This window comes from Pelophylax lessonae (genome assembly GCF_965119305.1).
Source record: "Pelophylax lessonae genome assembly, chromosome: 12".
Lineage (NCBI taxonomy): Eukaryota > Metazoa > Chordata > Amphibia > Anura > Ranidae > Pelophylax > Pelophylax lessonae.
The window spans coordinates 172119764-172146325 of NC_138779.1; positions in this window are offsets into that span (position 1 = coordinate 172119764).

The window sequence follows — 26562 nt, forward strand, 5'->3', positions numbered from 1 at the left end:
TAATGGCCTCAACAGGCCCCATGACTTGACTTTTGCCCCTTTGCTCCGTTGGCACGTAATGCAGGAATTCACATACATTCTGCAGTCCTGGTGCAGTTGAGGCCACCAAAAGCGGCGTTGAATAAGTTCGTAGGTTTTTCTCACCCCAAAATGTCCGGCAAGTTTGTGGTCATGAAAGGTTTTGAGGACCATCAATCTCACTTGTGCGGGAACAAAAATTTTTTCCTGGTACCAGAGGAGTCCATTCCGTTTCTTTAGAGACTCGGCTTCAAGTCCTGTACATTGGGTAGAGGCTTGTTGAATTGAGGTTTGTAGGTCAGCGTGGATCAGGAAAAAGTTTTGAGCTGACAAGATGGTATTGGGCTCCGTTGTGCTGGGAGAGTCTGGAAACATCCGGGACAGGGCATCCGCTTTTCCATTCTTCGACCCTGGCCTGTAGGTGATATGGAAATTGAAGCGTGAGAAAAATAAAGCCCACCGGGCTTGCCGAGGTCTTAGGCGTCTAGCGGCCCTGAGATATTCTAGATTTTTGTGATCCGTGAATATCATAATAGGGTGCATTGCACCTTCCAGCAGGTACCTCCATTCTTCTAAGGCACATTTAATGGCCAGGAGTTCCCGGTCCCCCACATCGTAATTCCTCTCTGGGGGTGACATTTTTCGAGAGAAGAACGCTACCGGATGTAGTAAGGCCTTTGGGCCTTGTCGCTGGGACAGGATAGCCCCTGTGGCTACTTCCGAGGCATCCACTTCGAGGATGTAGGGTAAAGCTGGGTCCGGATGTTGGAGAATAGGTGCGGTCACGAACAGGTTCTTTAACTCATCGAAGGCTGACTGAGCCTCCGGTGACCAGCGGAAGCGGATCTGCTGGCGCGTAAGTTGGGTGATGGGTGTAATAATTGTTGAAAACCCCTTCACAAACCTTCTGTAAAAGTTAGCGAAACCCACAAATCGCTGAACTCCTTTTTTGTCTGTGGGGGCTGGCCACTCCAGAATTGCTTTCACCTTCTGCGGATCCATAGATACACCCCCTGTTGAGATAATGAGCCCTAGGAACTGGATGGACTCTCTCTCAAATTCACACTTCTCCAGTTTCACATAGAGCCCATGTTTCCTCAGGGTGGCTAGTACTTTCTTAACGTGGATCCGGTGGAGTTCCAGAGTGGAAGAAAAGACCAGGATGTCATCTAGGTACACAATTAGGAAGTTGTCCAGAAACTCTCGAAAAATGTCATTCACCAAATGTTGAAAAGTGGCCGGGGCGTTACACAGCCCGAAGGGCATGACCATATATTCAAAGTGGCCAAACCGGGTCCTGAATGCTGTTTTCCACTCGTCCCCCTCTCGGATGCGGATAAGGTTGTATGCCCCTCGGAGGTCTAATTTAGTAAAGACCCGGGCAGTTCGGAAGCGCTGAAACAACTCTGGAATCAAAGGGAGAGGATAGCGGTTCTTGATGGTCACCTTGTTGAGCTCCCGGTAATCAACGCAGGGTCTTAATGTGCCATCTTTCTTCTCAACAAAGAAGATTCCAGCACCCGCTGGAGAGGATGACGGCCTGATGAACCCCTTTTCCAAGTTTTCATTGACATAGGTTCGAAGAGTTTCCAATTCCTTCTCAGACAGGGGAAATATTCTTCCGAAAGGGATCTCTGCCCCTGGGAGAAGTTCAATAGGGCAGTCGTAGGGCCTGTGAGGGGGTAAAACATCAGCCTTTTTCTTGTCAAATACATCCCTAAAGTCCCGATAAGCTTCAGGAAGGTCTTCAAGGGGGTCTGGGCCCGGCTGGACGGCTAGACAAGCGGCAGGGGCATTGGGTCCAGGAGGGAAGCAGTGATCCTGGCAGTATTTGGATGAGAAGGAGATCTTCTTCTTTACCCAATCAATTTGGGGATTGTGAGCCTGGAGCCAAGGTAGGCCTAGGATTACCGGGAATAAGGGAGAGGACAAGACATCGAAGCGGATGAACTCTTGATGGCCCGGGGTTGTGATAGTAAGAACCGGATAGGTCTCTTTGGTCACGGGTCCGGAGCTAGGCAAGGACCCGTCGGCCAGAAAGACTTGAAGCCGTTGCTCCTTAACTTGCAGGGGGACTCCTAGTTTCTTAGCTAGAGTGCAGTCCAGGAAACAACTACAAGCTCCGGAGTCAATAATTGCCGTCAGCTGGATCCTCTCTTCGGCTACCTGTAGGGAGACAGGAAGGGTAAGGTGAGCAGGGGACGGCTCAGAGACCTGACAGTTCAGAACAGACCGTGAATAGCACTTACTAGGCCTCACAGGACAGTTGCGGAGAAAATGGCCAGGAGCTCCACAGTATAGGCAGAGGTTCGCCTGGCGGCGACGTTGTCGCTCTTCGGGGGTTAGGGAGGAACGAATTAGCCCAATCTGCATGGGTTCACAATCTGCAGAGGCATTGACAGCTGGTCCAGGAAGAGGAGAGGCAGCAAATGGAACCTTAGGCATGACCCAAGTAGCTCGAGCCCCCTGGAGGCGTTCTGAGCGTCTTTCCCGGAGACGCCTGTCCATCTGGATGGCAAGGGAGATTAAATCTTCCAAGGATGCTGGTGTCTCTACTCGAGCAAGCTCGTCCTTTAGAGCTTCAGAGAGGCCATGTCGGTACTGATACTTCAACGCTGCCTCATTCCAGTCCGTGTCGGCTGCCCACCTACGGAAATCTACAGTGTAGTCCTCGGCCGGGCGTTTGTTCTGTTGTAGGGCATGTAAGGCAGACTCTGCGGTGACCGTGCGCTGGGGATCTTCATATAATTGGGCCATAGCCTCAAAGAAGGAGCTTACGGAATTTAGGATCGGGCTCTTCTGTTCCAGGAGGTTGTGTGCCCAAGTCTGAGGTTCGTCAGCCAATAGGGAAATTATAAACCCTACTTTAACGGATTCAGAGGAGAAGGTCCTGGGCTGGAGAGCCAGATATAACAAACAGGCATTCTTGAAGGCCCTGAACTTCCTTCGCTCCCCACGGAAGCGTTCTGGCGTGGGCACCCGTGGCTCTGGTGGCGGAGCTGAAACTGAATGGGCGGAGCTAGTTTGATCCGGTTGGGACGGAGCCGGTAGCGAGCTAGTGGCAGGCTGAGTAGGGTCCGTCGGGGAGGAGGAGCCGGCTAGGTTAAGTACCCGACCTTCCAGCTGGAAGTAACCATCTTGTAGTCTTTGTACGGCCTGGGTCAGGGCTGAAACCTGTTGGCACAGAGCCTCGAGCGGGGAAGCACCTCTGTCGGCCTCTGACATGGCTGGTTTATGCTGTCAGTTACCTTGGTGGAGGCCGAAGTGCTGAGAGGGCTTCCCTTGCAGCTCGGTGCGGATCACCCCTGGTGGTGAAACAGGAGATGACACGTCCCAAGGAGCACTGGATGCGGATGGATCCCGGATGGATGGATGGTGATTCAGGACCGCTTCCAGGAGATCTATAGATGCTCAGAGAAAAGAGACAAAGGTTAATGCCAGGCCGAGGGTCATACACAGATAATCAGTCCGAGGAGATGAAGGTACAGAGGGCCGCACAAGAGAGAGAGTCCGTGGGATCCAAGCCAAGGTCGGTACACAGGAGATCCAGCAGAGGTGTCTTTTAGAGTAAGGGGTGGTCAGGCAAGCCGAGGTCAAATGAAGGAGAGATGCAGGTAAGTCAAAGGAGCTAGCCGGGATAAACAGGAACAACAGGCAATCGAACAGGTCACGGGTACAGGAGCTGATGATAAACCAGCACTGAAGCACAGCCAGTGAGTGTCTTATATAGGGCCAGGGCTGGGGAGATGGGCGTGGTGACACACCTGCTCTGCATCCAGCATTCTATTGTTGCTGAATGCTGATTCCTTTCCTGACACGCCTGTAGTAATTTGCAAACCCCAGAAAGCTTTGGAGTCCCTTCAAAATGGTCAGTTGGGACCATTGCAAGACAGAAGAGAGTTTCTGTGGGTCCGTTTGGAAACCGACACTATTTATGATGTATCCAAGAAAAGATATCTGGTTTTGATGGAAACTGAATTTCTCAATCTTTGCATAAAGGTGGTTTTCTCTCTGTAATAATACTTGTCTTACATGTGAGCGGTGCTCAAGGTGAGTCTTGGAAAAAATTAAGATGTTATCCAGATATATTATCACAAAACAGTTACTGAAGTCATGAAAAATGTCATTCATGAAACGTTGGAAGACAGCAGGAGTCCAAATGGCATAACCAGATACTCATAGTGTCCATTGCGGGTGTTGAAAGCTGTCTTCCACTCGTCTCCCTCTCTAATTCGAACCAGATTATAAGCCCCTCTGAGGTCAAGTTTGGTGAAGAGAACGGCTCCCTTAAGCATATCAAATAACTCTAGAATAAGAGGCAATGGGTAGGAGTCCTTTACTGTGATCTGATTTAACCCTCGATAGTCTATGCATGGTCGGAGACCCCATCCTTCTTTTCGACAAAGAAGAAACCTGCCCCTACTGGAGAAGAAGAGGGTCGAATAAAACCTCTTTCCAAGTTGTCCTTTACATATTCCTCCATGGACTTTTGTTCAGTCAGAGACAGGGGATAGGTCCTTCCTTTGGGAACAGGGGCTCCAGGGATCAGATTAATCGCACAGTCAAAAGTACGATGTGGAGGTAAAACCTTGCAAAACACATCTGCAAATTCATGGTATTCATGAGGCAAGGTAGGAGGGATGGCCGCGGAAGCCAACAGACAACCAGAAAGTCTTGTGGGTCGAGATAAACAGTTCAAATAACAGGAAGACCCCCAAGAGGTTAATTCTCCCTTTACCCAATCAAAGGAAGGGTTGTGTTATTGTAACCAAGGGTAGCCAAGGATAACAGGCAGAAGTGAGGAATCAATAAGAGACAGAATGATTTCCTCTTTATGGAGTGCGCCTACCTGAAGAGTAATAGTGGTTGTATCAAACTTGACAAGGCCACCTCCCAATGGCTGTCCATTCAGGGGGGTAATACTCAGGGGTCTAGACTTTGAAACAAATGGGATGTTATTTTCTTTAGCAAAATTGTAATCCAAGAATATACCAGCGGCTACCGAATCTACAAAAGCCTCACAGGAGACAAGTTTAGAGGCTAAGTGGAAAGTTGCGGGTACAGTAATCTTGGTTTTGGAGGAAGTACTTGTAAGGTCTAACCCAGCTCCTCCGACGCTGGTTAGACCCTGCTTTTTACTGGACGGGCTGGACAACCAGATAGCAAATGTCCTTTAAGTCCACAGTATAAGCATAAGCCCAATGCACGCCACCTCTGTCTCTCCGATTCTGAGAAGTGGAGATGGCTGACTTCCATGGGTTCCACAGGAGACTTGGATTCAACAGAAATTTCAGGTTCAGTCTGAGGTGGTGCTTGGAAGTTAGGGGCCAAGCGATATACCAGCCTTGGAAGCTTACGAGTTCTGAGTCTCTCTGGCACCTTTCATGATACCGGAGATCCAGACGAACACACAACTCTATGAATTTTTCAAGATCTTCTGGGGAGTCCTTATAGACCAATTCATCCTTAATGCGATCTGTAAGACCTTTACGGAAAGCTGCACGTAATGCCCCTGAGTCCCATTTGGTCTCAGCCGCCAGGGTACAGAACTCAATAGCATACTGTGCCACAGTCATTTTACCTTTTTACCTTGTTGTATGTCTAAAAGTGAGCACTCGGCTGCAGAAGCTCTATCCAACTTGTCAAATACAGTCTGAAGAGAAGCCAGAAATCTATCAGCATCTTGCAGCACAGGATCATTGCGTTCCAGGTAAGGAGAGACCCATGCCAGGGCTTTCCCTTTTAACAATGAAATTACAAATGTCACTTTGGCAGAAGAAGTACTGAAAGCCCCAGGGTTGTTGCGGAAGTGCAAACGACAAACATTTAAAAAACCTCTGCAGTCCTTAGTGTCACCACCAAACTTTTCAGGTAAGGGACGTTTGAGGGGCACAGAAGAGGTGGGTTGGATTGGAGCAGGAGTCTGGACAGATACAGAGGAGCCAGGCAAACAGGATTTTAGCATAGCACAAAGTTCATCTAGCTTAACGTCCAGAGAAGAAATATGCTGTTTATGAGCTCCAATCAATTGTCCCTGATGCGTAAGCGTCTTAACAATCTCAGCAGGGTCCTCTGACATTATGGCCCGTTTGTTATGTTAGGTACCTGTTAGGTAAAGTCTGAAGTGGAGTTTGAGTGCTGAGTATTCAGGCGAAAACGTAGTCAGGGATCAGGCCGGCAACAGATCGGGCAAAGCGGTATCCAAACGTAATCCAAAGAATGGTCAGGCAGGCAGAGGTCATACACAAGCTGGCGGTGAAGTACAGATTCGGCAGGCTGAAGAGGGGTCAAGAATATAGACAAAAGTTCATACACGAAAGTCTATCAAAGAGCAAGCAGCACACCCAGGAACAGGAAGATATTCCAAACAAACGGGCATTGAGGAACAGGAAGTGCTGCTTTTTGAAAGCTGAGAAAATTGTACATTGATCACAGCTGGTTAAATTGTACATTGTTTGCAGCTGGCAACAGGTGGAGCTAGTGAGTCCAAAAGTAAAGCATCAGGCTGGAAAATCACTGCACAAGCTCCAGAGCTTCTTTGTGGCACAACAGATAAGGCTGCAAGCTATGGAACAGGGAAGCTCCCGGTTCAAGGACACCCAGGTACATGACAATAGGCTTCTACTGCTGTCAGTCAAACTCCTGTGAGGAGGGGTGGGGGTGAGACTTACTGGCACTGTGTATACACACACAACCTGGCTTGGAAGTGTGCCCCTATAGCACATGGCTAGTTAAGAAGGCACCTGGAAGAAGAAGGAGCAGGTAACTCATTTTTTTCATTTTGCCCTTATATTAACTTTACTAACCTTTCTAGCTACTGGTGCCCCAGATCTTTGCTCTGTTGAAGAGCTACACCCACTGGAAGAATCTTCAGTATGTGATCTCCCCCTGTGTTGGAAGTCTGTGTTCCCTGTTACACACTGTACTTCCTACTACTGTCCAGAATGTCACTTGTTTGCCCCAAAGGTGGCCAGGCACATTACAAAAAAAACTAAGTACTACATACTGTATGTGTTTACATAAAATGGTTGTAAAGGATACTTTTATGGTATTAAAATAATAAACATGGTATACTTACCTGCCCTGTACAATGATATTGCACAGAACGGCCCGAACCTCCTCTTCTGGGTCCCCAGCCGGGGGACTCAGCTCCTCCTTTTCTGTGTGTGCCCCCACATAAGCCACTTGCTATAGGGGCACACCTGCTGCCTTACTCCCGAGAGAATAGACACATACAGCCAGCAGTTCTACAGCCTGCACGTCCTCTGGAACTCGTACGACTCTGCACTCTAGCGCCACCTGTTTACTCTATCAGAGGCTCCGAGTCAGAGGTGTACGAGAGGCCTTCCTCTACATAACCAGGCTCTACCCACCAGGTACGTGACAGACCTGATATTGGCATAAACACGGGACAGCCCATGGACACTCAGTTTTATTGGTCAGGGGCATCTGTCAATACCGCTTTGATCCCAGAGAAAAATGGAGACCCCTAACCAGTGATGAGTTCTCATGGTAACATCAAAGCAGGAACATCTATCAAGTTTGAGAACCGATCACACCTGGCTCATTGACTGAACTCTGATAACACCCAGGACATTGACTGCAAGTATTCTTCCTCCACAACTTTACCTTATTTTTCTATTGCTGAATTATGTCTCTATTTCATTGAAACACCTTTTTTCTGTAATTTTTTTTTTCTTTTATTTGCATCAACTTTGACCTTTTCAATATTAAAACCTTATTTTCAAAAGTGTTAACCTCCCTGGCGGTATGATTATGTCAGGAATTATGTACCAAAAGCGGTACAATTTTTTGCATGGAAATTTGGCGTTATGTATTGTAGGCCTACAATTCTTAGTAAATACTTACTTAAACCTGACCAAAACAAGACTCTAGTAGACATCCCAGATGTGATAAATTTGAAACACAAACACATGAATTATAATCTAATCAATAATAGAATTTTATTCAATAATGCAATGAAAAATAATGAAATTTGTCAAACAAAGAAATTCAATACACATCCTGAGTGTGAAACAGTTTGAAGCATGGAACTAGACAAAGTCCAACGCAACGCAATCAGGACAATAGTACCTTGTTTCCTTTCGGACTTTTTTTCCATTGCCATCTCTCTTGGAACAGCAAACGATGCACATCCTGGTAGGCAGGGCCGGTGCTAGACTGTTTTACGCCCTAGGCAAGATCAGCTACATGTGCCCCCCCCCCCCCAAAAAAAAAATAATAAAAAGGGAAGGGGTTAAAAACTGCTCTATGTCATATCCAGTGACCCTGATCTGATGGTTCCTCCATGTAATGCTGTCATACCCAGTGATCCCAATGTTCCTCTATGTCACATCAGGGGTCCCTGATGTTCCTCCATGTCATACCCGGAGACCCTGATGTTCCTCCATGTCACACCTGGGGACCTCAATCCCCCATGGCACACCCAGGGATCCCAATTCCTCATGGCACACCTGGTGACCCCAAACCCCTGTTACACTTGTGACCCCTCTCCCCCATGTCACACCTGATGACTCCGATTCCCCATGGCATACCTGGTGACCGCAATTCTCTTTCACACCAGGGAATCTCCATGTCACACCCAGTGACCCTGATTCCTTGTTCTGGGGACACTTACTGGGCAGTATGAAGAGAGTGGCCTGCACTCTGCCCTCCTTCACCATGATCCTGCTTATTCCTTCTCCCAGGACGCTCCTCTCCTGGACCACAGTGCTCCCCACAGCTCCAACTGGCTCCTGGTGGAGGGAAAAGCAGCAGTCAGAGAGCTCCGCATCTTCTTCATCACCAACATCCTCAAACCATTCCGTTGCCTCGTCGCTTCTTGTCCAGTAAAGGTGCCGCCCTCCAGTGCCGAGCTCCGGCTCAGGTTCATCTCTCCTCCACTCCCTGCTTAATACCGACCCAGGGAAATGAACGGCTGCCCACCAGCTCAGATTAGAGATTCACTTCCAGCCCAGGGATTAGGTCGCTCAGCTCCAGATGAAGAGGATAATTATGCAGTTAGCACTCCAGTGGGCTCCTTTACTGCCCCTTGGGGCTCCCCCAACAATGGTGGAAAGCCAGGGCCTGGTAGTTCTGCCACTGCCACTGCCCCAGACACCTGGCATCTTCCTCTGTCCCTTCTTCCTCCCCCACTGCCACCCCTTTCCTCAGCTCACAAGGATCATTAATGACGGAGAGTGAGTGCTGACTCGTGGCTGCACCCCTAGATGGCAATGCACCCTAGGTGGCTGCCTAGTTTGCCTAGTGGAAGCACCGGCCCTGCTGGTAGGCACTAACTTTCTTCCGGTTGGCGGTACGAAGTCTACAAAATGACGACCTGTCAGGCGTTCTGGATTGCCAACGTCAACATCGCGTCGTCCGGGTCTGTTAGCAGATACTGATGGCGTTGGGTGGTTGACAAAAATCTGCTCAGCCACCTTCCAGATAAAGTCAGAATGAACAAGAGGTATGTTAGTGTTTGCTTTATAAAGGATATAGGCGTTCCAAAGGCATTGTTCAAGGAGATGCCTGAAAATCTTTTTGTAATATTTCTTCTGTTGCTTTCGCATCCCCGTGTAAAATGTCATTGCCTGATCGGCTCGGTCGACACCTCCCATTGTGTGATTATCGTCGATCACGACTTCAGCACATCTGTTCCGTGTTTTGTGCGGACCATGGCAGTGGAGGTGCTGTGCGCGGTGCTCATGAGACACACGTCCTTTTTGTCTCGCCACCGCATTGCCATCATTTTACCCTTTTGAAAGGCAACCATCTCTCCTTTTTTTAGTTTTTTCCTGCCAAACATTTATGGCATGTCACGCCGGTTTGGCCTAACAGTACCATACCCATCAGTTTTGTTTAGGAGCATAACCTCAAAGTTCCCGGAGATGTGTAAAAATTGTCCGTTGTCAGACAATATCCCTGGTTAAGCAATGGGTCCAGCAGTGAAAGGACAGAGGATGTGGCCATCCCATAGCCGCTGTACCTGGGATTGAACTTGGTACCTTTACCGGTGTAAATGACCGCATTCCAGATATATCCGGTGGATGATTCACAGAGCATATAAAATTTGATGCCAAACCGCGCTCTTTTGGATGCAATAAACTGTATCCAGCTCAGGCGTCCCTTGTAGGCCATCAGACTTTCGTCCACACTGACATCCCTTTCTGGCACGTAGGTCTGCTGGAAGTTGGTGAGAATCCTTTGGCACACCTCCCAGTTTTTTTTTGAGTTTGGGCGCAGGATGCGTGGCCTCATCAAACTCTTCATGATGAGTGAAAAACGCTATTCGGACATCACTGTGCCAAAAAATGGAGTGGCCAGCATCTTATTGGTGGGCCAATACCATTTCTGGAGCGGTTTCCCCACCACCCCCTGAAGGATGATCCCAGAAACTGCCAGATGTCCTCTTTAGTGACCGGTTCTGGAATCTGGAAAATCTGGCACGCAGCGTAGCGGATTGCTGCTCATGGTAGCGGTTGGTTTCTGTGACGATTTTTAAAATTACCTCCTCAGTAAGAAATAATTTCAGGTACGCCAGAGGGTTGTCACTCTCCACATCAACCTTCATCCCAGGAGATCCAGTGAATCGGAATCTCGTGGGGCGCTGCCTGGTCCGCATGGCTGTTTAGAGGGCACCAAGTGCCCACATCGCTTAGGACAGGTGCGGGATCATCGGCGTTGTCACTTTCTGGAACAGTGTCGGTGTCAGAGTCAGATGACAAATCTCCCCACGACTCACTGTCGCTCTGTTCTGTGAGCAGCTCTGTGTCGCTGCCGCTGTCGCAGTTGCTCAGCTGATCCAAAAGCGCATTTGTAGGACAGCGCTTTTTTGATGCCATTTTCAAACGGTTGTATTTGTCACAAATGACAATGGCAAGGGGCACTGAAAGGGCACTGTGTCTGATACTAAGGTGATACAGTCTAATCCTCTCAGATTACACTGTATCACCTCCTTTTTATGTGTTTGTGTTGGTGCAATTTTTGAATTTCCCTCCCAGTTCCGCTCCCATGCACCATTGCTGCTACAGGGAACGGAACCAGGAAGTCATAAGAGCGACGGACGAGCGGCAGGGATCTCGGCGGCGATCACAGCAATGGGAGATCATCGCTGGATCGCCAGGAGAAGGTAAGGAACCCCACTGCAGGCTCTGCACATCTACCCCGAGCGTGACTCAGGGATACCGATCCTAGCATATAGCCATTGCATGTTTGAGCAATATATGATTTAAGTGACAACTTTGTGTAAAAAAAAAAAACATTTTTGTAATTTTTCCGAAACTTGTGGCAAGTTACAAAATATTCTAAGAACTCAACATGCCTCTCAGCAAATAGCTTGAAATGTCTATTTTCCAAAATAGGGTTATTTGGGGGGGTTGTGCTAGCTTGACATTTCAGGGCCTCCGAAACTGTGATAGATAGTGAGGAAATAAAATAGGCAATTTACGCCCCTTAGAAAACCTGAAAGCGGTGATTGGTTTTCGGGGTCCCGTACAAGCTAGGCTTCCAAAAAGTCTTACACATGTGGTATCCCTGAACTTGGGAGAAGCAGCAGAATGTATTTTGGGGTGTCATTCTACATATACCCATGGCATGTGTGAGCAATATATCATTTAGTGACAACTTTGTGTAACAAAAAAAAAAAAAAAAAACATTGTAATTTCCCCGAAACTTGTGGCAAAATATAAAATATTCCATGGACTCAACATGCCTCTCAGCAAATAGCTTGGGGTGTTTACTTTCCAAAAAGGGGTCACTTGGGGAATGTTTGAACTGTCCTGGCATTTAATGCCCAATATTAGAAGCTTATGCCACACATCACCCACTCTTCTAACCACTTGAAGACCAAGCCTTTTCTGACACTTTTTGTTTACATGAAAAAAATTATTTTTTTTTACTAGAAAATTGCAATTTTAATTTTAATAATTACATTATATATTTTTTCAAGCAGAGGCCCTGCAAAACAAAATGGTGGGTGTTGCAATTTTTTTTGTCACACGGTATTTGCGCAGAGATTTTCCAAACATAATTTTTTGGGAAAAAAAACTTTTTTTAAATTTAATGCACAAATACACTGTATATTGCTCAATGGTTTGGTAAAATATAGAAAATAATCTTATGCCGAGTGCATAGATACCAAACACGACATGCTTTAAAATTGTGCATGCCCGTGCAGCGGCAACAAACTACGTACATTTTTAAAAGCCTTTACAGGTTACCACTTTCAGAGGAGGTCTACTGCAAGAATTACTGCCCTCAATCTGACATTTGTGACGATATCTCACATGCATGCCGCAAATGCTGTTTACATGTGACACCAGACCGATGCTTGCATTCGCCTTTGCATGGGGGGACAGAGGTGCTTGAATTTTTTTTTTCATTTCGTTTTTTTTTTTTTTTTTTCATTTTATTTTGACACCTTTCATTTTTTTTTTTTTTTTATCATTTTTATTGTTCTCACAGGGAACTTACATATCCCCTATGATAGTAATAAGTAGGAACAGGTACTCTTAAAAAAAAAAAAATTGGGGTCCATTAGACTCTAGATCTCTCTTCTGCTCTTAAAGCATCTGACCAAACCAAGATTAGTGTAATAAGATGCTTTCCCAATTTCCCAATGGCGTGGTTTATATCTGGCGAAACCAAAGTCATGAAATGCTTGTAGCTTCCAGTATCTTAGGCAATAGAGGTGATTGCAGCCATTCTCATCTCCAATCAGCTCTATGATCAGCTGACAGAATCACCGGCTGCAGTCTCGGGTTACCTGGTGGGATGGGAGAGCCCGAGAAAACCGTGGAAGGTGGAGGGGGAGTGCCCTCCGACAGCTTGTAAAAGCAGTCTAGTGGCTAATTATCTGCTAGGATTGCTTTTACATGAAAGCCGACCGCTGGCTGTAAAAAAACAATACCAGAAATTGTGTGATATGTCCACCATTAGACCTCCCAGCATCCACCCACTTCTAATGATGGGCATAGATGCAATTTTCTTTTTTTTTCGTTCAGCCCAAATGGGCTGAACGGAAAAAAAAAAACATAGCAGATTCCTCCACTTGCATTGATCGATGTGGATGAAGAAATCGCTACCAAGAAAAGTGTTTAAAAATATATGGCAAACCATAGGGGAGATCCGCCCTCTGTGTCCACCCCCTATGCTTCACCATATATGCTCTTTTTTTTAACTGTGGTGGTGAAATCATCTCCTACAGCACTGCAATCATTGATTTAAGTATATGCTGATACGCTGTTGCTGTCAGAATAAACAAATCAGTGCTGCAGCTGATGGGTGTACCTGCAAAGCAAACAATGGCTAACAATAAAACATTACAATATAACAGTATACAGTGCAGTAAAACAGTAGAATGGTGGTATCTACAATGAAAACTATGGTTAACAATAAAAAACACAGCAACAATAAAACATTACATTATAACAGTATATTATAGTACAGTAAACGTAGAAAGAGTAGAAAAGTAGAGTAAGAATAGAAAATTAACTCAATAAAAACGACAACTATTTTTGGCGCTTTTATTTTTTAATTTTTTTTTTTCTTTTAGTTGTAACTTGTTTTACACTTTTTTGTAACTGTAAAAAAAAAAAACGGTTCCAGGCTAGGGTCTCTCAAAATGGGAAAGCCATCTAACATCTTTCCAGACCCTGTGTGCCCTATACTAATACTCTACTAGTGTGTGGTAGCATCGGAAACAGTCCCTGATGCAGAGACCAGGTTGGTAAGGACAGGAGAGACAAAAATAATGGGTGTCACACCTATATCCGCGTTTTCTACAGACACAACATCTTCCTTGGGATGCTCTTTGGGTAGGGCTACAAGGGAGGACATTCGGAAAATGCCTCTCATGCACCTGGCTCACTGCATCTGGATTGTGAATTTGGGCCACAGCACCTTCTGGATACAGAAGGGCTGTGATGATCTCTTCCTGGAATTTTAGGAAGGATCCACTTCTTCCTGACGCTTTGAATAGCACATAAGCGTTCAGCAGAGCCAATTGGAATAAGTATAAAGGCAACTTTTTGTTCCAGTGCCTGGCCTTATGGGCAATTAAGTACAGCGCCATTATCTGGTCATTGAAGTCCACCCCTCCCATGTTAAGGTTGTATTCGTGGGCACAGAGGGGCTTCCCAATAACTCCAGTCACCGTTGCAATTTGGACTGTCGTATCTGCGGGAATGGAGGACAGAACGTAAGCATTCTGTGTGTCCCTTCACTTCACTGCAAACAATTCATTACATTTCAAGCAGGCTCTCTCCCCTCATCTAAGTCGGGATTCTACAAGCCGTTAGGGAAAGCCCCGGCGATTAGGGCACACAGTGCCACATGCGCCAATTCCAAAATCAAAAAGGTGACTAAAAAGTGGCACGCTTTTGTAATAATTGTCCATGTATAAATGGTACCCCTTTTCGAATAAGGGTGACACCAAGTCCTAAACAATCTTGCAACTGCTCCCCATGTAGTCTGGGCGGTTGTGGGGCTCCAAATTGCTATATTTTCCCTCCTAAATCCGGAAACTACATGTATTGACCTGTCACATACATCTTGACCCCATATCTGGCACGTTTGCTGGGGAGAAACAGTAAGAAAGCAAGGCGGATAGAAAATTGAATCAGGGATTCGTCAACGCTGACAGCTTGTTAGGGCATATACAAGGCTGCAAACTTCTGGTTGAAGTGATTTTCGAGGGGCTGAATTTTGTGGAGTTATATCCAGGGTCACCCCAAGGACGACAGAGTTCATTGTCACTGAAGTGCATGAACCGCAAGATTTGCTCGTATCTAGTCCTGGCCATGGCAGCAGAGAACATGGGCATATGATGAATTGGGTCAGTAGACCAATATGACCGCAACTCACTCTTTTTAGTAATGCCTATAATGAGAGATAGGCCCGGAAAGATTTAAATTTGGAAACAGTGATGCGTTTCCATGCAAATTCTCTAGCAAGGGTCAAATTTGGATTTGTGGCAATGAATTGATCAGCATATGAATTGCTTTGGTTCACAATAGATCTGTACAGATCTTCAAATCTTCCATGAAAAACAGCTCATAAAAACCAAGGAGCGTAAAATCAGCTGTTTCCACCTGAATTCCGGGTTGGCCAGTGAATTGGGGAAGTACTGGTGCTGCAGAAGTGGTGGGCTCCCAATCAGGATTTGCAAGCGCATCAGAAAGCACACTATGGGCTCTACAGGACTGTCTTCGAATTATTGGTGGCTGCGGGACACTACTTGTGCTAGCCACTGCACCAGCTTGAACTACACTTATGGGACTCGCCACGTCACCAAGTGTTACTGCAGTGCTGGTTTGACTATGACCAGGATGTACTAGGCCGCTGGTGCTTGCCAGTTCACCAGAAGGTTGAGCGGCACTAGTTACCGACACTCTGCTGCATATGAGAACCCTGTGGTTGTTGCATCTCAGCAACAGAAGAGCAGGGTCGGGTACGCCTGACCTTAGCAGGGACCACTGCTCTGTTGTCAGAGCCATCTGTTAGGTTGCCACTGCTCTCCACAGGTTCGAATACTGAGTCTGATTCTGATAGGGAGGCTTCCCCATCGCTCTCATCTGTCATGCTCTCAGCCTCGTGCAGGCCTCTTCACTAGTGTACCTTTGTTTTGACATTTTGACCAATAAATTTATAGGTACCTAGTGTGACTCAGAGGTAAAAAAGCACCTAGTTGTCTTGGACTGTTTGAACCGCTACCAAAAAATGTAACAGCTAGTGCTAGCAGAGATCAGGCCCGACTCTGCTAACGCTGCGGTTTAGTGTGCTGTGTATTGGAAGTGACAATAATCTGCTAATTCTGAACTTCCTGGGGAGGGCCGAGGGGATAAATGCAAGTGCTGGCAGGTGTCAGATATTGATCCGTTCAGACACTCTACTAGTAATTGGAGGTGTTTAGTGTGTGTGTCACTGGCAATCAAAGGGTTAAAATGTATTACTAAATATGTGGCGTGCAATCTGACGCTATCCTGTATTGACGCTAACTAACGTTAACGCTAACTGATGTCACCTGTGACACTAATATAGTGATCAGAAAAAAGATCTGTACACTATCATAGTGACACTATGGCAGGGCAATGAAGGGGTTAACTGGGGTGATCAGGGGGTTAAATCTTTACTAGGGAATATATGACGAGTACCCTAAACCTATCTGGGATTCCCTCTAACTACCACTAACTGTCTCTCACACTAACTGAAATCAGCTACTTCGGTTCGCGCAGCCGAGCCAAATTGCCGGTCGGCAACAGGTTAAGAGGGTTAAGCTGGAATGGAGCATTTGTCTTTAATGACACTGCAGTGAGAGGAGAGCCTCTGCGACGAGCCAGAACCGCAGGGGCGACACGTGAGGTGCACGGTGGGCCGATGAGAGACAGCAATAATACAGTTCATCGGTTTACTCACGGTTAGCAGAAAGCCTCCCTGGGCTGGTCGCACAGTGAAGAGGAAGACAGCACGAAATCCTCCGGGGCACGCTCTGTGATAGGGAAACGCCAGCCAAGATGGTGGTTGAGGTGCCCGTGATGACAGGGGTGTTTAGAGTGCTTGTGGTGGCTGGGTCCCTTGGTGGTATTTGTCGTGACGCCAGTACCGTTAATGGTGGTACAACCAGTTGTAGTAGCAATAGTGAAGAATGAGGTAGACAGTGGTAGGATACAACTCACAACTTTTACTGTGACTGGTTTTGATTGCAGTACAAACATCCAGATAGAATACAGTCTCTGGGTAAATAGAGGAATTCTGCTTATCCACTGTTAATAGGTTTTGGTAGGTCTTGACTCAGGCTGTGGTTCAGTATAATGCTTACTTGTTTGTGATCCCTTTTGAATCCAGTGAAATTGGTGAGCTTGCCAGTGGCTAAGAAATCCTTCACCTTTATTCTCAAAGGTCTTTTGCTGCCGTTTGGTGGCTTTTACCCTTTGATTTGAGCAGTTCCAATTTGTCCCTTCTTAGGACTGACCTTCACTAACCTTCTACATGGTGCTTCTCTCTGTACACTCACTTCCTGAACTGAACACTGACCACAGATAAACCTGAGCTGGGATAGATATCCCAAAGTGGTGCTATCCCCATCTTGTGGTGGGAAGTATGAAGCACACTTGACCAGCCTATGAACAGGGATTAACAAATGTCAAATGCAAAATGACATGCAATACAGCGATGACAAAGAAATAATACATTTGCAGTTCCCACGTGTCATGAGTGGGATGCTACATACCCCCATGGTAAAACGTGTGTCGACCTCGACACATTTTTGACTCGATGTTGTGTCTTCCTGTAAGATATAAGAGAAAGGGAAAAGCATGCATGCATAGGAAATAACAATATAACCCCATTCTTGTACTTCTTGTATCTGCAAGTAAAATGGGTTAGGCAAACATATCTCAGGCAACAACGAAATGTGTCAAAAAGGTGACAAAAAGGGGTGTAGTTTTTCCTCTGAAGACTGGTGATGTATGGCAAAACCAGAATAGTCCACGATGAGATGGAAAAAGGAAAAACAAAACAAAAATAACATCTCAGGAGGCTCACAGGGTATGAATCCGTTCCCTGGGCACAGGAAAATGTCAACAGACGAATATCACGGAGGCTCAGGTACGTGAAAGTCTATCTCCGGGTGCAGGCTTGAACGTTGCAAAACAGTAGGTAAGTAGTCCTTTTAAAAAGTCCTTTAAAGAAAATGAACATATCATCACAAGTAAGTCTTCTTCTCACTCTGGAACTCTAGACAATGTAAGGATGCACTCAATGATGAGATGGCAGGGCTGGTAGTTGTCTTCTTGGCTGCTGGTGCAGGAAATCCTTAAAACGGACAGGTGGTTGTCCTCTTGTAGTCCTGTCGGATCTTCGTAGCGGCTGAGTTTCTACAGGCCTTGTTTCAAGGGAACTTGGTGTCTCTTGAGCTGTAGTAGACACTTCTTGAGATAGCTCCTCTGGTTGATGTGCGGTTGTATTGGTCTTGGCAGGCACTAAGATATTGAGCCATGGTGTAAGGAACCATTGTAAAGGATCAGAGTCTAATAATGCTTTTCCAAAAGACTGTAGTGGACTCTCTGAATCAGATGATTTTGTAGGCTCTGGTTCTATGGATTGTGTTTCCTATTGGACAGTTTCTTCTTGAAGAGTTTCTTCTTGAGTACTTTCCTTGAGACATAACTTAAGGCGATTGCGATGTACTACACGTGATTTGTTTTCTTTGGTGATCTCATAAGTATGAGTCTCTGGATTGAGAATAGCTGTAATGGTGTAAGGTTCTCTCTCCCATTTGCTATCTAACTTGCTGGTGCGATGGTCGTTTTTTAACCACACATGGTCACCTATTTTGAGAGGTTCTGCTTTGGCAGATTGGTTATAATCTTTTTGTTGCTTTTCATGAGCATGTTCCATGCGATGTTGAACAATTTCTTGTGCATCAATTAGACGTCTTTGGTGCTCACTCACCCAATCAGTCTTTGGTAGAGGGTTGATTGCATCAGGCACTTGTACGCCCAAAGTATGGTCAGCAGGTAGTTTACCTTGTCGGCCAAACATGAGATAGTAAGGTGTATACCCAGTAGAACAGTGAATGGTGTTGTTGTAGGTGTACATCAATTGAGGCAATAGAGTAGGCCAATCACTTCTTGTAGCAGGTGGTACTGCTCTTAACATCTCAATTAAAGTTTGGTTCATTTTCTCACAAAGTCCATTCCCTTGGGGGTGGTAGGCTGTGGTCCTGATTTTCTGGCAATTGTGAAGTGTACACAGTTCTTTGAAGAGTTGCGACTCAAAGGCAGATCCCTGATCTGTAAGGATTTTTTCTGGGCATCCATATGGCAATAGGAAATGTTTCCAGAAGGCATCTGCAGTTGTCTTAGCGGTCAAGTCCTTGACAGGTACGGCTACAACAAATTTGGTATAATGATCAATGATGGTCATGGCGTATGTGTAACCTGAGCGACTTGGTTCCAGCTTCACATGGTCAATTGCAACTATTTCTAGCGGTGTTCGGCTTACAATGGGATGTAAGGGTGCTTTTTGGTCATGTTTTTCATTTCTTCCAACAGCACAGGTGGAACATTCTCGACACCACTTTTCAATGTCTCCTCTCATCCCAATCCAGTAGAATCTCCTACGGATGGTGGCTTCTGTCTTCTGCACGCCAAAGTGTCCCGATTGGTCATGGTACATTTCAAGAATGATTCTTGCATCTCGGCGTGGTATTAAGATTTGGTATAGACGATCCCAGGTAATTGGGTCTAAAGTTCTTCTTAATAGTAGGCCCTTCTGTAGGAAGAGATGTTTTCTGTGTCTCCAAAGTTTTGACAATTCTGGATCAGCATTTCTTCTGCGAATTCTTTCAGGTGTTCTTCCGCTGGTGAAGAAATCTTGCAGTTCTCCCAACACTCTGCTTTCATTTTGCAGCTTGATCCACCTTTCTTTGTCCACTTGGGATCTTGGATCCACTTGTTGTTGAAGGTTAAGGACTTTTCTTCCTTTGATGGTGATAATGTCTTGTTGGGCAAAATTTTTGTAAAAAGCTGGCATTTCTACCTCTTCCCAAACATCTTCCTGTGTAGTAGGGTCTTCTTGGGTAGGCAGACGGGATAATGCATCCGCATTTTCATTTGCTTTTCCTGTTCTGTATTTTATGGTGAAATCGTAGTTAGCTAGGCGTGAGGCCCATCTTTGTTCCAATGCTCCCAACTTGGCGGTATTAAGATGTGCTAGCGGGTTGTTATCTGTGAAGGCCACAAATGGTGTTGCGGCAAGGTAATCTTTAAATTTTTCTGTAACAGCCCACACGAGTGCGAGGAATTCCAATTTGAAGGAACTATAGTTTTGGTCGTTTCTTTCAGTACCTCTAAGAGATCTACTAGCGTAGGAAATAACTCTTTCTTTACCTTCTTGTACTTGCGACAGGACAGCTCCCAGACCTTTCTTACTAGCATCTGTGTAAAGATGAAATGGCTGCTGGTAATCTGGATAGCCTAGGATTGGTGGTTCTGTCAACTTCTTCTTCAGGAGCTGGAAGGCAATTTCTCTTTCTGTGTTCCATTCAACTGGTATTGGAGACTTTTGGTACCTCTTAGGATGTCCTCTCAGAAGTTCTAGTATTGGCCCCGCAATTTGGGCAAAATGAGGAATAAAGCGTCTGTAGTATCCTGCGAAACTGAGAAAACTCCTCACTTCTTTCACTGTAGTAGGAGTAGGCCAATTTCGGACTGCGGCTATCTTTTCTGGATCCGGTTTAACACCTTCAGAGCTTACAATATGCCCTAAGTATTTGACTTCTGACTTCAGTAGATAGCACTTAGATGGTTTGACTTTGAGTCCATGTTTAATGAGGATTTGAAAAACTTCAGCCAAATGTTTCAAGTGATCTTCATAAGATTTGGAGTAGATGATGACATCGTCTAAGTACAACAGGACGGTTTCAAAATTTTTGTGTCCTAAACAACGCTCCATTAATCTTTGAAAAGTTCCGGGCGCATTGCAAAGTCCAAAAGGCATGCAGTTGAACTCAAATAGGCCCATAGGAGTGGTAAATGCAGTCTTCTCACGATCTTCAGGTGCCATTGGTACTTGCCAGTATCCACTGGTTAAATCAAGGGTAGAGAAGTAGGCTGAAGATCCTAAAGCTGTCAAAGATTCCTCTATGCGTGGTAAAGGGTAAGCATCCTTGTGGGTGATTTGGTTAATTTTTCTGTAATCCACACAGAATCTGATGTTACCATCATTTTTACGGACAAGGACTAGAGGTGCAGCCCATGGACTATGGCTGTCTCTAATGACATTGGAGTCCTTCATCTCTTGGATCATTTGCTTTACGGATTGGTACATAGTTGGTGGTATAGGCCGATATCTTTCCTTGATCGGTGGGTGTGAACCTGTAGGGATGGAGTGCTTGATGATATCCACTTCTCCATAGTCTGTAGAATGCTTACTGAAGGCATGGTGAAGCTCCTTCACAATTTTTAGTACTCCCTCAATTTGGTTTGCTGGTGTGGAAGCATCTCCCACATGAAGTTCTTTCCACCAGGATGTGTTTACATTTTGGTCCTGTGGGTTCTGTCTCTTGGTAATTTCTTCTGTGGTAGCTGTAGCCACACTGATGACATCTTGAAAAGTGACTTGGATTAGTTGTGCAATAGAACGGTGTTTTGTTAGTGTTACACTGCTATCACTCAAGTTTAGGAGTCGTATAGGCACTTTACCTTCAGAGACGGTTACTAGGCTCCTTGCAGCTCTAACTAGAGGATAGTCTTCCAAAACAACAGGCTCTACCAGGGCTTGGTAGTCTTGACCTTGAATTCCGACTACAGCTCGGCACCACAAGAGAGTTTCGGTGTTGGGTTTGAGGATCACAGGTTGCTTATCTCGGATGCGGGCACAGCAAATTTCTCCTTTTTCGTTGGCGAATCTCTGTTGCGCATTTAGTACACGGATGGTTTGTTGGATCACCTTCTTAGAATCAGGAGAGGCAGTAGGCACTAACTGGTGCAAGGCTTCTAGCATCTCAACATAACAGTTCCTGAGGACATTCATTCCTAGGACTATTGGAGGGTTAGGGTTATTGTCTCTGACCCGTACCACAATAAGGCCTTGTCGAGGTAGTGTAGTTCCTCCTACTTGAATGGTAGGTTCCCAATAACCATGGACTGGTATGGGTTTGCCGTTACTGGCTATGAGACTCAGCCAGGATTCTGGAGGCTGGGTAAGCTGATTTTGATCCCAGTATTTTTCAAAGGCTGCTTGTTGGATAGTGGTGACTTGGGATCCGGTGTCAACTAGGGCAATAAAAGGAACTCCATTTATTCGAAGTGCCACTTCTGGACGGGATCCTACGTATCTTGGCATCCAGTGGGGATCTTCTGGACCTATTGGTTCACCTCCCGAGGGGTGGTCTTTGGCCTCGGGGGTTTCCCTGTTTAACCGCCAGCAGGTTGCTTCTGTATGGCCTGGCTTGTGACAGTATGTGCAGATTGGCCGCTTAGGGGTACTAGTGCGGTCAGGGGGGCGTCCGCCAGAATTTCTGGAATAAGTCTCTCTATAATTAGAAGGGAAGAGTCTTCTGGACACAGGTTTCTCATCCTCTAGCATTAATGGTTTCTCCCATTGTTCCAACTTTTGGTGGACTTTCTCCAGACTTTTAGTCAGGAAATGAACTTGCTCAGTCAAAGAAGCAACTGTGTCAGGAACTGGAGCTTGGGTTGCCTGACTGACTATATGTAAAGACTTTGCAGGGGTAACCAGCTGTGATACAGGCACTTCAACAGATCTAACCAGTTCTGTTGATGGGCTTTGTCCCAGTATGCTGATAGCTAATTCTTTAAAATCTAAGAAGGTAGCTCCTGGATTTTGGGCGGCTAACATTCTTAGTTGGCTCTTTAGATTGTCTGTATTGACGCCTTCAATAAATTGTTCTTTCAGGGTTTTGTCCTGATTCTCTGCCTCACGGGGGTCTACTTGGACAACAGCTCTAAGGGCTTCCTGCAAAGATAATGCAAAGTCTCTGAGTGACTCACCAGATTGCTGTTTCTTGCTGAAGAACCTCATCTTGACCTCTGACATGGTTCTGGGTTCAAAGGTGGTGTAGAGACGTTCAAAAATCTGCTCCATGGTCTTTCTCTCTGAGCTCGGCCAAGATTTCACTTCTCTGAGCGCAGCTCCTTCCAATTGAGCAAGAAGAATCTCCATCTGTTGCTCTGAGGATACAGGGTACAATCTGAACACAGCAAGAATTTTTTCTTTAAAGTCCATTAAAGTATGAATTTCTCCAGAATATCGTGGGAACCAGGGGGCCCCAAAATAATAAGGCATGGTTAAAGGCATTAAGCTTGGTGCTGCAGCGGTTGGTATTGTACTGGGACCGACTGCGGCTGCTGCAGGGGGTCCGCTGAGGTCAGGCTGCACGTCATCTTCCTGCACAGACATGGTGACAGCAGGTGAATTATAGTTAGGTAAGTCAAATGCGTTTTTAGACACTTTTTGTGCGGCGTTGCTATGGGCGACCGCTGTCCTGCGGGTGTATGGCCCTTTAAGAATTTAATGTCAGCTGAATACAATGCTGCAGCAATGTTGATTTTGGGTCTCTGGCAGAGTTCCTGCTATTAGTGCTCCTTATAGTTAGTAGAGGCAACTGCCAGGTTGCGATTACTGCTCGGACGGCAAGCAATGTGATTATTTTCTCTTCTTTTGCTCGCATGCGAAGTCTGGCGACTTCTGGGGCGTGCACTTGTCACACTCACCTCCCAGGATTGACACAGCAAAAGGTAAGGCGGGCTGGCCGGACAATTTTGCATAAATGGGTGGCACCAAACTTTCCCGCTCTTCAGGGGGTGTCACTAACTTATCCACAGTGATGGCGCAGAAATTTTTGAACAAGAAGGTCTCCGGCAGCCATTTTAAGTGAATAGAAACAGTCAATTCAAATACAGCAAGTAGTTTTGTTGACACACAAACGTCTGATTTTCTCACTTTGGATGCTGCGATTTTTATGCTGATAACTGGGAAAACACTTCCATGCGACTTTGAAACAGTTTAAACAGTTCTGTGGCCCCACACAGTGTGCAATAAGTAAACAGTCTCTCAATAAAGCAAAGGGGCTTATTCTGATGCAACAGTCTTTTAGATAAGGCGCAGGGGTTAATATCCTGTTCGTGACGCCAAATTTTTATGCGACGAGCCAGAACCGCAGGGGCGACACGTGAGGTGCACGGTGGGCCGATGAGAGACAGCAATAATACAGTTCATCGGTTTACTCACGGTTAGCAGAAAGCCTCCCTGGGCTGGTCGCACAGTGAAGAGGAAGACAGCACGAAATCCTCTGGGGCACGCTCTGTGATAGGGAAACGCCAGCCAAGATGGTGGTTGAGGTGCCCGTGATGACAGGGGTGTTTAGAGAGCTTGTGGTGGCTGGGTCCCTTGGTGGTATTTGTCGTGACGCCAGTACCGTTAATGGTGGTACAACCAGTTGTAGTAGCAATAGTGAAGAATGAGGTAGACAGTGGTAGGATACAACTCACAACTTTTACTGTGACTGGTTTTGATTGCAGTACAAACATCCAGATAGAATACAGTCTCTGGGTAAATAGAGGAATTCTGCTTATCCACTGTTAATAGGTTTTGGTAGGTCTTGACTCAGGCTGTGGTTCAGTATAATGCTTACTTGTTTGTGATCCCTTTTGAATCCAGTGAAATTGGTGAGCTTGCCAGTGGCTAAGAAATCCTTCACCTTTATTCTCAAAGGTCTTTTGCTGCCGTTTGGTGGCTTTTACCCTTTGATTTGAGCAGTTCCAATTTGTCCCTTCTTAGGACTGACCTTCACTAACCTTCTACATGGTGCTTCTCTCTGTACACTCACTTCCTGAACTGAACACTGACCACAGATAAACCTGAGCTGGGATAGATATCCCAAAGTGGTGCTATCCCCATCTTGTGGTGGGAAGTATGAAGCACACTTGACCAGCCTATGAACAGGGATTAACAAATGTCAAATGCAAAATGACATGCAATACAGCGATGACAAAGAAATAATACATTTGCAGTTCCCACGTGTCATGAGTGGGACGCTACACCTCCAATGCAGCATTTTTATTGGACAGCTTTAAACAATGGTGCTTTACCATTGGTCCAAGGCTCCAAGCTGTCCATTGAGCTCAGTGCCTCTAACAAGAAGTCAGAGGCACTGTGAGCTCAGTCTGCTGCAAACAGCGCGTGCTAGCTTGTATTTAAACTGATTGCGCTGTCTGTAGCTTCTGACAGGCTGTGCAAGGAGCCCTGTATCTCTGGAACCATAGGTGCTAGGGGCCCCAAATTTTGACCAGTGGCGGGGTAGGATTTTTGCTATTTTTTTTGGGTCTCTGTGACTCTAAGTTTAACCAAGCTATGACCCTCAAAGCTCGATGTTTTGTTTTTTTTTCAAGTTCACTGCACATCCCTGGCGGAGCCCTGGCCTTCTTTCACCAGTCCAGCGTATCTTTGCTACTTCACTCCCAGTAACCATATGGGGTCCCGCCGTGCACCTAGCACAGACTCACTTACGCTCACTTCACCTCACTGTTTCTCTTCCGTATCTGTGTACAGGATGAGTGCCCTGGCGGTGCAGATCTGCTCCTGTTTCCATGGGACATGGATTGTGGATAAGGGAGTGCTGACAACATCTGCCCCGCTGCAGGATCTCATCTGTCACATGTACACGCTTAACCACTTGCCAACTGCCGCACGACTATTTACTGCGGCGGTGAGCCCCGGCCAGGCAGAGTGACGTAGGTCTACGTCGCTACTTCCCGCCGGTCCTGTGCGCGCTCCCGCACGTCCCTGCCGACACCGATGGCTCAATTGGGTTCAGAACCGATCAGTCATCAGGTCCAGGCCAATGATTTTTGGCCTGGACCTGTAGATCGGTCCTGCCCAATCAGATCCTGTTCTGAGCCTGTGAAATGTAAACACAGGCTCAGAAAAGATGTGCCCTTCTCTCCCATGATCCTTTTTGGATTCATCTCGAGAGGAGAGCACATCTAACTGTAAGTACAGCACCAAGCACACTCACATACACTTAGATAGGCACATTTAACCCCTGATTGCCCACCCAGTTAACCCCTACACCCCCTGACACAACACACACTGTATACAGCATATAGCATTTTCCTATATACCTGTATAAGTGTGATTTGTGGTCAGGTGTAGCGCTTGCGACCCCCCCTTTTCCACTTAAATTACCCGCCACCCCCCCAATAAAGATTTAACCCCCTGATCCCCCCGATCCCCCCCTGATCACCTCCAGTTAACCCCTACCCCGCTGTCACATTCACCACTAATACAAACGTAATATACAGTGTTTTTGTATTTTTGTATTAGTGTGATTGTGATCAGAATTAGCGCAGGCGACTAAGTTTCTGTCCCAAGGAGGTTTAGGGTCCCCGCCACCTCCCCAATAAATATTTAACCCCCTGACCCCCCCTGATCACCCCTACACCCCCTGTCACAACACACACCGTATACAGTATATAGCGTTTTCCTATATACCCGTATAAGTGTGATTTGTGGTCAGGTGTAGCACTTGCGACCCCCCCTTTTCCACTTAAATTACCCGCCACCCCCCCCCCCCAAGAAAGATTTAACCCCCTGATCCCCCCCTAATCACATCCAGTTAACCCCTTCCCCCCCTGTCACATTGCACACGAATACACATGTAATATAGTGTTTTTACTGTATTTTGTATTAGTGTGATTGTGACTTGAGTTTGCGCTAGCGAGTTAGTTTCTATCCCAAAGGAGGTTTAGGGTCCCCGCCATCCCCGGCGCATAGTTAGAAATAACCCCTTGATTACCACACACACACACACACACACACGCACATACACTTCCATTACTAGTATAGTGTTTGAACAGATCAATATCTGATCTGATCAGAACTATACTAGCGCCCCCATAGTTTAGGGTTCCCAAAACGCGGTGTTTGCACAATCAGCACTGATTCCTGCCAGCACCTGCGTTTAACCCTTTCACCCAGGCAAGTGTAGTAATCAATAGATTACTGTCACTAAAAAAA